The sequence below is a fragment of the Gossypium raimondii genome, chromosome 11, assembly GCF_025698545.1.
Source record: "Gossypium raimondii isolate GPD5lz chromosome 11, ASM2569854v1, whole genome shotgun sequence".
Classification (NCBI taxonomy): Eukaryota; Viridiplantae; Streptophyta; class Magnoliopsida; order Malvales; family Malvaceae; genus Gossypium; species Gossypium raimondii.
The window spans coordinates 22,091,161-22,102,293 of record NC_068575.1 but is presented as its reverse complement, the minus strand read 5'-3'; the positions used below and the strand labels follow the sequence as shown (position 1 = coordinate 22,102,293).

At 31.0% G+C, this 11,133-nt stretch overlaps 1 non-coding gene across 1 annotated transcript; it reads right to left on the bottom strand.

Annotated features, from left to right (window-relative positions):
- Nucleotides 1–10,444: 10,444 nt before the first annotated feature.
- On the bottom strand, nucleotides 10,445–10,551 carry LOC128035218 (small nucleolar RNA R71). Its single transcript, XR_008191618.1, has one exon. It is a non-coding gene; the product is annotated as a small nucleolar RNA R71 (small nucleolar RNA).
- Nucleotides 10,552–11,133: the final 582 nt, after the last annotated feature.

Genomic DNA, 11,133 nt, shown 5'->3' with positions numbered 1-11,133 from the left:
TCGAAACCTTTAACATGGCAAACTTTAATTCTGAATATCTCAGTCTATACTTAGTCTTTTCTCCTAAAACCAATTTTTTTCATCTTATAATTCACCCACAACTAATTCTAAACCTTTAGACTACACAAAACTACTCAATTCATGATATCGACTGTTTCGACATGTTTTATGGTTATTTTTTGAAAATTTATTAAAACTCAAGAATTCTTTAGAAAAAGTTAAAAGTAAATTTAGAAACCCTCTAATCATGTTAAAAAAAGTTGAAAAATACTTTGAAACCATGATTTTACGCAAAATGCCAAAATCTACCATTAACAATCCAATTTTTGGCTTTTATTTAAAACGTGTGTTTCAATGGTTACAAATTAAGTTTAAAGGACTAGATATCATTTAAAACTCATAGTAAGTCGAATGGTTACCTTCGATGGAAGAAAAATGAGCTTTGATGCAAATCTAGAAACAGCCACATTTGGAGAAGATGATGTAGATGATGAAGTTTTTAGTTAATTTTCTTGGTTTTTATTGAGGTTTATAACTTAAGAGATGATAGAAATCAAAAGGAATTAGAATTTGGAGTTCAAAATTGATTGAAATAGCAATTAAACGACCCAATTTTTAGCTTTTAATTTAAACATTTGTTTCAATCGCTACAAATTCAGTTTAAGAGACTAGACATCATTTAAAACTCATAGAAATTTGAATGGTTACCTTCGATGGGAGAAAAATAAGCTTTGACGCAAATCCAAAAAAACTCACGTTTGGAGAAGATGATGTAGATGATGAAGTTTTTGGGTGATTTTCTTGGTTTTTATAGAGGTTTATAACTTAAGAGATGATAGAAATCAAAAGGAATTAAGATTTGGAGTTCAAAATTGATTGAAACAGTAAGAAAGAATCAAGAGACGACAAACACAAATTTTGGGTAGTTTTTACATGAAATAACTTAGTGAAGAAAGATTATTTAGCTTGGATTTCGAATTTTAGTTTAATTGCTTCATAAAGACTCACAAATTTGACTCTTTTATAAATTATTCCTATTTTCAAAATTAAAGGTATTTAAAAGTCATTTTCAGAAATTGATTTAATTTTCTAAAAAACATAATTGAAAACATTACCGGTACGCCATGTCTCAAAATTTCAAACACTCGAAGGCTAAAATTTCTAAAATACCCCTAAAACTCTTAGGCCCTATTTTGGGGCATGACAACTTAATTATAAATCATTTGAGCCCTAATTACATATGTCTGATAATACGTTAAAATGGCATACTTTTATGTGTTAATTGCATATATATATTGAGTATGATTCTTCTAATTTATGTTTTTTTATGTTTTTTATCTTGTAGGGACTAAATTGAAGGCAAAAGGAAATTTGGGGGGAAAAACATGAATTTAAAGATAAAATGGGCCAGCATGCGAAATAGGAAAGAAGTGGTGCCAAAAATACAAAGTGTGAAAGACTTGGGGGCAAAAATTCAAAAAAGAGATTTATAAACATAAGACTATTTAAATTTGAATTTTATTAGAATTATTGTTAGGATTATTATTTAGATTTAATTTAAACTTTTATCTTTATTTATCTTTTAGAGTTTAAATAGGAACAAACTAGGTTTTCTATGAACTATAAATAGGGGATGGAGTGACATAAATATGAACTCATCTTTTCTATAAAAACTCCATCTCCCTAAAGCTATTAGCTTTTGTTCCTTTTATTATTAAATAAAATTCCATTTGATTAAACTTATTTCTTGTTTCCGAAAAAGAATGAGCCACTAAACTCATCTAGCCAAAGGTTGTCGAGATTCCCCAAAAAAGATTCATGAGGCTTAGAATTGGACTTAGCCTTCTCAACGAGTATTCATCATTTCTCCGCATTATGAGACTGACGCTTCCGTCCATGTCCTTCCAAAAGTGATCTTTTCATATTGTGAAAAGGTGGCCGCTTTGTATATTTATGGAAGGTTACACAGTCGGCTCGTTAGCTTATTGCGTCAGTGGTTGTCGTGCCCAAGAGACAAAATGGCTTGACATTCGCCATTGAGAAGTGATGATCTAGTGTAAGACGGTCCCACGAAAGTGACAGTTGGCTAAAGTTAGGTTCCTCTAAATTGAAAGCCAAGAATCTAAGTGGAGCTGGTGGTCTTAGGCGTCCTCTTCCACTATAATTAGCTTATTCTATGATAAGAAGGATCACCTAAAGCCTAGGATTGAACCCAATGAAGATCGAGATAACCGGAGGCTAGAATCTCTCAATCAAAATCTCTCTTTTCTTTCTCTTTACAATTTCAATTTCAATTTATACAATTTCAACCCTTCCATATTTTTAATTCTAATTTTTTTCCAGGTACGCCGCTTTTTCTTGGGCACGACTGTGCTCGAGATCTCGAGGAACAAGAAGTTGTGCAAATCCAATCCCTGAAGATTTGACCCTACTTCCCTTATACTATTCTTTTTTGTTATTTCATAGGGATAGGTTATTTTTTGTGCTTTCAACGACACACCAATGTCCAACCGGTCCATCCGCTAGCTCATTGAAACTAAAAATTAATTGGATGTAGAAATGGATATAAATGATAAATTTGGAAAAAATGAGAAACATTTGGAAATGAATGTGGTTTTCTCACTAAATGGAAAATGACCTGGAAAATTAATTTATGGTTTTTGAAATATTAATTAATTAATTAATTAATTAAAGTTTGAAAATGAAATGAAATTAAGTGGTCATTGTGAATTCGTTGAATGTAGAAATATTAAGAGTTTGTTTGTTTACATGTAAAAGGTTTTACGGAAAATATTTTTTGCATTTTCCTATGTTTGTTTCATAGAAAACAGCTTGGTCAATGGAAAATGACTTAAAGGTCAACATAAAATAAGCTATTTTTCTTGTAAAATGACTTACCCTTTTAAAAAGCGCAAGTTATTTTTCGTAAAATAGCTTCTATAGGTAATTTTATTTTCATATAAAATTAACTTAATAAAGCTTAATATTATTATATTGATAATAATTTTATTTTAAAAATATTAAAATATTATATTTTTAATATTACTAAACATACATATTTAATTATTTATATTTAGTCATATAATAAATTATATTAATAATTTATTATTTTAATAAGTTATTTAATATTTCAATTTTATTTTAATAATAAATTTAAAACAATAATTTTAAATAATATTCTTCACATATTATTGAAAATATTCAATATTAATATTTTAATAATAAATATTTATTAAAATTATAAATATATTAATAATAAATGTTTTGTACTAGAAAGGTTAAAATATGTCATAAGTCTATGTACTCTTCACAAATTTGCAATTTAGTCTCTGTACTTTTATTTTCAAGAATTTAGTCCTCTATTTTTGATTTGGAAATCAAGTTCAGTTGTTGAAATTGTTAAAATTTTTGTCAATTTTGTTAATTTTACATTTTAACTAAAAAATACTCACTTAGTAGTCATGTAACTAAAAAATGATGTAATGAACATGAATTTAACAAAATATTTTTAATATATATAAAAATAATGTAAAATATAAATTTATAGATATAAAATAAACTCAATTAAAAATGAAAAGATAAGAAAACTTGAAATGTATGTTTGTTTTATTAAAATAACTTTTATGAAATATTTTAAGAAATCTATCAAATAACATAAAATATTTTACATAAATTCATCCAAACACCGAAAAATATTAAGTTTTCCAAGAAAGTAAGTCATTTTCAAATAATCATTTTTCGGAAGCCATTTTTAGTGAAACAAACAGACCTTAAATGTGTTTTCTCATATTTTTTTACGGTAAAGTTGTCATGTATTGGGTTGGATTTAATTATAAAGTATTAGGTTAAAAATCTAGGAAGCACTAATAATTGGACTCGATACAGGAGAGGCCCAAAAGCCCTTCATGTTAATACATGGGATGGCAAACTCTAGTATATTTAAATAAGGTTGTCGTCCCTCTCTCTCCTAGTTAAACTAGGATTTTATTTTTCTATTTAAATAGATTTCTACTAACTCAACAATGGTTTCACTTCTCCCTATAAATAGATGACACCGGTAGAACTAAATACACAATTTTAAGATATTGTTATTCTGCTCGAAAATAGTGAGAATTTATTTTCTAAGTATAAATTATGATTTCCGTAATAACAATTCTATTGGTTTCTATTAAAGAGAATTTATTTTTCCTATTGAAAGTAAAGTAAATTATTCTGCTTCTGTATTTGATTCGATTTCGTTCGATCCCACACTCGAAGAGGTTCATGGTAGGAGAATAACGGAGCAAACCATTTGGTTAAAAGCCAAGAATGACAAGGATCCGTTTAGTCGAAAACTCATTTGCAATTTCGAGAAATGTTTACTGCTATAAATATCACAAACCAACTTAGTTTTCAAAATTTTAATTTTCCACTGTGCAAGAAAATCATTTTCGAACCAGATTTTTACCAACAAAATAGACTTGAAACATTATCATGCCATTGCACAAAGAGCATTAAAGGATGTTGTAGGTCTTGTTTTGGGACCTTCTCCCAATGATAGTATATTTAACTAAGGTTGTCGTCCCTCTCTCTCCTAGTTAAACTAGGATTTTGTTTTTCTATTTAAATAGATTTCTACTAACTCAACTAGGGTTTTACTTATTCTCCCTATAAATAGATGACACCGGTAAAACTAAATACACAATTTTGAGATATTGTTATTCTACCCGAAAACAGTGAGAATTTATTTTCTAAGTATAAATTATGATTTCCGGAATAACAATTCTATTAGTTTCTATTAAAGAGAGAGTTTATTTTTCCTACTAAAAGTAAAGTAAATAATTTATGCTTCTGTATTTGATTCGAATTCGTTCGATCCCACACTCGAAGAGGTTCATGGTAGGATAATAGTGGAGAAGACTGTTTAGTTAAAAGCCAAGAATGACAAGGATTCGTCTAGTTGAAAACTCATTTGCAATTTTGAGAAAAGTTTATTGCTATAAATATTTCAAACCAACTCAGTTTTCAAAATTTTAATTTTTCACTGTGCAAGAAAATCATTTTCGAACCATATTTTTTCCAACAAAATTGACTTGAAACATTATCATGCCATTGCACAAAGAGCATTAATGGATGTTGTAGGTCTTGTTTTGGGACCTTCTCCCACTGAATATTTTAAAAACATGCAAGGTTTTTATTCTTGTTTCAATCATGAATGATTAAATATGCTATGATAAGTACAAGTGATATTCTGTAACACCCTATACCCGACCCCATCGCCAAGTCTAGGTACCAGATGATACAATAACCCAAATAACTTAATGGCATTTTTTATTCTGCTTATATTACATACTTAAGCAACTTAGTTTTTTAAACCTAGCTATTAAAATTCGTACAAAACTAGTGATAAATTCTTACAACTTTGATTTCAACTTCTATTTATAAGTTTCAAATTAAGACTTAGTTACAGACATAAGAATTTAAACCTTGAGATGTGGCCTTCAAGGAAGCCCCTTTATATATATGAGATGTAACACCCCTATACCCAATCCGATTATCAGAGCAAATATAAAAGTTGTAATAACTCGTTTTCAGTGGTGTTAGAAACAATGGTTTCGGGACCAGAATTCTGACAAGTCAATTATTATTTTAATATTTATTTATTGTCTACAATATTATGTTAGGGTCGTAATAAAGTTTTGTTCGAAATTTTAAAGTTTAAATGGTTAATTAAGTAAAAGGACTAAATCGTAAAATGTGTAAAAGTTGAGTTATATTAGTTAAATGGGTCAAATGGCTATGAAATTTTAAACTAATGGACTAAGATAGTAATTATACCATTTAAAGAGTTAGTGGATGTGCATGGACAAGGTTTTATTGAAATTATTGATTAATGATAAGGGTAAAATGGTAAATTAGTAATTATTAGAAAATTAAGTAAAGAAAAGATGAAACAAAGTTATCATCTTCTTCCTTTTCTTATTTTTGAATCAAAATTTCACCATTGAAGGGGGGAGAGGTTCAATTTTGAATCCTTCATTTCATGGTATGATTTTGTACCCCGTTTTTAATTATTTTTATGTTTTTGAGTTTGTTTATGATTGCATGCTTGATTTCATGCATGAATCATGCAAGGGGTTGGACGGTTTTGGCAGATTTATTTGAGAGCTAATTTCTAATTTTCTTCACTAGTGTGAAGGCCTTCAATTTTATTATCCCAAAGCTGATTTAGGCTGCTCTTGATGGCTTGCCGAATTTGGGTCATTCTCTCCCCTTATTGGACAGTTTTGACAACTCAATTGGAGCAAACTTCATTCTTTCAGTAACCATTTTCCAAGCTGGGTTGAATTGAAGTTGTGAGTCCAATTTAGTGAGCTTGTCGTCTACATGGAGTAAGAATTACTTGTGTTCATGTGTGATATTATTAACTCCCATATGAATTAATTTCGTGGTCAAATTGTAGCAATTTAATTAAAAAGTTAACATGTATCATAAAATAGAAAAATCATGTAAAATTAATACTAATTAGTATAAAAATACAAACTTCACTCAAATTATGTATTATGTCTCAATATTAATTAAAATGACTCAATTGGCTACCCACATGCTCAAAATTTGCATAAATTATGACTAAAAAAGGTGTTAATAAAACCTATATAATTTAAATGTATCACTTATGGATTATATGGGTATGTGAATGGTGTGGACAACTATAACCCCGAGTGGTCGGTCAATTATCCAAAGAATGGTTCGTATTCACCATATTACTATCTGAAAAGTAATATGAAAAGTGACGAGCATACTGAAGACCCATTCCTTGCTATATGGGTTGGTGTATTGGAAGACAACTATTTTCGTGCCAAGGTACCATGTCTTCCATGTCTAATATGATGGAGTAGTTATTGGATGTCGTCCAATGCTGAGACACAATGAACACTCAGGTGGAAGTGGTTGAGCATGATGTTCACGAAGTTGAGGCAGATGGTCATTTTATCATTTTTGAGCATGATGGGTTGAATGTCACATCCAAAAAATTGAGTTAGTAGAAATTGGGTCAATGAACCGAGAGTAGTCATGCCTGATTTTTTTTAAGATGACCTTTGCACATTTGACATTATATAAGTAACAAGTCTAGCGGTTTAGTAGTGGTGGATCTATCCTTGATGATCGGATCTTGAATCCCTTCCCTTTCATTAATTTCTATTTGGTGCAAATTTGCTTCAAACCTTAGTAATGGTCACTCCATGTGTTTGAAATATTTTCTGTTAAGTTAAGAACAAGGAATTAAATGGCCTAGTGATTAGGAGGTCAAAAAGTTTCCTAAGGGTCCTAGGTTTAAGTCTCCACACTCTCCACTTTTTAATTTAATTTTTTTACAATTTTAGCATGTACCAACCGTTCGTGCTTTCCATACATGTTGTTTTGCATGGAGAGGATTCTTTCCTTTTTTTTTGTCAAGTCAACATGCCTTATTTTTAAAAGCATGATCACCTTTTTGCTCCTTTTTCCCCTCCATATGCCCTTTTCTACATTCTTAGCTTACGAACTGATTGATTGTACCTAGAAAATTATTTTCACCTATTGAATCAATTTTGCTTATTCACCTCTGCCTATTGTTGTCCTTCTCTCTAGCTCCTCCCTTTCACTCCATTTTCTTTGTTTTGGCCAACTTTTTCCACTACCTTTACCTTAGCTTTTCTCCTCTCTTTCACTACCCATTACAAATTGAACCATCATCGAACTTCCTCTTTGCCGCCACTCACTCCATCCATTTTTGCTCCAACATCGCCCCTTGCACCACCATACACCACCGTAACCACCACTTTGTGCCACAATCGAAAATAATTATTTTCTCTCTTTAATTTTCTCCTTATTCACTCTAGTGTCACAACATCCCTCTCTCTATCTTTCTCCTCCTTCGTTGGGTTCTCGTATGATGTAAACTCAAAATTAAATAGGATTTTTCTATGTATTTTACCACCTTTTGACTTAATAAATATGTTAATCTTGAGTAATTGTTATTAAAATAAATAAATTTACTTAATTATTAATATTAGACATGAATTTATAAAGTATGTGAAATTATGCTTAATTACATGATTTTTGTACATAATTTATATTATTTTCATGTTAAATATTAATATGTGAATTTTTACTATGCAGGAGGACCATGGAAGATGTGATTAACATAAATTATGCATGGACATGCGCACATCCACTTCATTTGGACGACAAGACCATGCAAAACTAGGTCATAAAGGTGTTGATTTGACCTAGTAAAAGATGTGCTAAAAGATGGACATGTCTAATTAATTATTGGACTGAGAAACCATCCAACAAGGAGGAATGAAAGCCCAATTTCGGCACAAGTAGATGCTGCCAAAAAATAAGCTTTGGGGTATTTAATTAAAGGTCCTTGTAGTATTAACACCAACTTGGTCTTTGAAACAAGTAGATGCTGCCCAAAAATATTAGAAATCGGCCCACCAACTTGGTCTTTGAAATCGTCCACCTTATGGCTATTAATAGCATTTTTTTAATTCAGGCAACCAAGTCATCTCCTTTTCCACAATTTGTGGTCGGCCATGTATTAGAGAAAAGAGAGGGATTTTGAATTTTATTTTTAGCAAACTCTACCCTTACCTTCACCTATAAATACCATACAAATCCCACTTCTCAAACCATCCCTTCCTTCATAACAAATTCCTGAACACTCATCTCTCATTCATTCTCTCATTCATCATTCTCTCTTCCATTTCCCCTTCCATCTTTTAGTAAGAAAAAGCTTTGTCAAGACACTTCCTTGGTCGGCCTCCTTAGGAAACCCTTAGCAACAGGAGCATCGAGCAAAATAGAGGAACACATCAGTCAAAAAAGATCTGAAAGACTACTGAACTAAATTAGAGTTTACTCTTTCGTCTTGTTATTTAATTTACTTGTTTTTGCTATGTGTTTATTATTTTTGAAATCAACGATGACATTTTAAATCCTATTTTCTAGAATGATTATGTTAATTCAATAAGATTTTTTTTGATTCATATTTAACATGTTTGTGCCTCAGTCGATCATGTTTTCCATTAAAATCAAGATGTATTTCATTCATAGGTGATTGTATGCATTCGAATTTGCTGATTGATCCTAACCAGACAACGACTAGTAGACGCATAATTGAAAAGTGCAATGCTCAATTTAGATCCTTAAACCTGGCTAAATTAGAGGTTCATAATATCTTTAGTTAGCTCTATTATTTTGCATAGTTTTTAGGTTTATGTGATTAAACTATTGCAAACATAAATGTCCCTGTGACCTTGCCTAAATGCTAAGAAACCCTTAGTTTAATATAATCAGTAAAATGCATATTTCACTAAGTAAAAGATCCGAGAGGACTTAATTTGGTTTCCAAACTCATGAAATATCGAGTTGCCATGGAATGTTTTCCAAACATTGTCAAGCATGATGAAAATGAATTGGGTTGATTAATATAATTATATTAGCCTATTTTACGTTATTGTTTTTGTTGCTAAAGTCATTCATTCATACATTTAGATAATTTGCATTTAGATTAAAATTGCATTAGGGATCAATTTTTGCATCTAGTTAATTTAATCATCACCATCTAAAATTATTGAGTTTTTATATCAAATTGTGATTTATAATTTTGCAATTAATTGATTAACATACACAGTACCTGTGGAGACGATAACTCATTTTACTTACTTATTACTTGAACGACTATGTACACTTGCACAAATCCTGTTACAAGTTTTTGGCACCATTGCTAGGGACTGTTGCCTTAATCATTCTTTGTGAAATTATTTTTGCAGTTTGGTTTTTATTTAATTTCTAATATTACTAATTGATTCTTTATTCTTTATTCTTTATTCTTTATTTGTGATTTATTTATCAGGTGTTTATGAACATAGATCGAATCATCGATCTATTACCTATAGACCCTGAAATTGAGTGGACATTTAGACAGAGAAGATGCAGGAGATTTGCTCAAAGACAAGCCGAGATGGACCATGAAAATCAAAATGATGGACAAAGTAATAGAGACAATCATGTTCACAACCCAATCCTTATTGCGGATGATAGGGATCGTGCCATAAGACAATATGATGTGCCACTCTTGAATGAGTTAAATACGGTAATTAAGAGGCTAGATATCGAGGCACCTTGATTCGAATTGAAACTAGTCATGTTTCAAATGCTCCAAACAGTGGGCCAGTTTAGCGGTATGCCCATGGAAGACCCACATCTTCACCTTTGATTATTCATGGAGGTGTGTGATTCGTTTAAGATAGCTGGTGTGACTAAAGATGCATTAAGGTTGAAGTTACTTCTATACTTGTTGCGAGATCGAGCATAAGCATGGCTGAATTCATTGCCACCAAGTTCAATAACTACTTGGCAAGAATTAGTAGAAAGGTTTTTCGTAAAGTATTTTCCACCGACCAAGAATGGAAAGTTGCGAAATGAGATAACTACTTTTAAACAGTTGGATGATGAGTCTTTATATGAGGCGTAGGAAAGATTCAAGGAATTACTTTGTAAGTGTCCTCATTATGGGATTCCTCATTGTATCCAGTTGGAGACGTTCTATAATGGTCTCAACGCACATACAAGATTAATGGTTGATGCTTCTGCAAATGGTACGATTTTGTTTAAGTCTTATAATAAGGCTTATGGGATGATCGAAAGGATCGCTAGCAACAATTACCAATGGCCGAAAAATCGAGCAGTTTCTGGAAGACGAGTAGCTGGAGTGCATAAAGTGGATATGTTGACTTGACTCTCTGCTCAAGTATCTTCTATATCCTCTATGTTAAAACAGATTACCACTAATGGTTTGAATAATTTTGCAACTCAATACCAAGTCAGTATGATGTTGTTTCTTGTGTGTATTGTGAGGATGGTCATTCTTTTGAGAATTGCCCTTCGAACCTTGAGTCTATTTGTTATGTAAGGAATAAGTATCAAAATAAAAGTGGACAATGACCATAGTCCAACTTCTACAATCCATCATGGCAGAATCATTTGAACTTTTAATGAAGTAACCAAAGAAATGGATCGAACAATCATATGCAGCATAGATCCAATCAATCCCAAGGGTTTAGTCAACAAGCCCCAAAACCACCTTAAGTTGAGTCATCA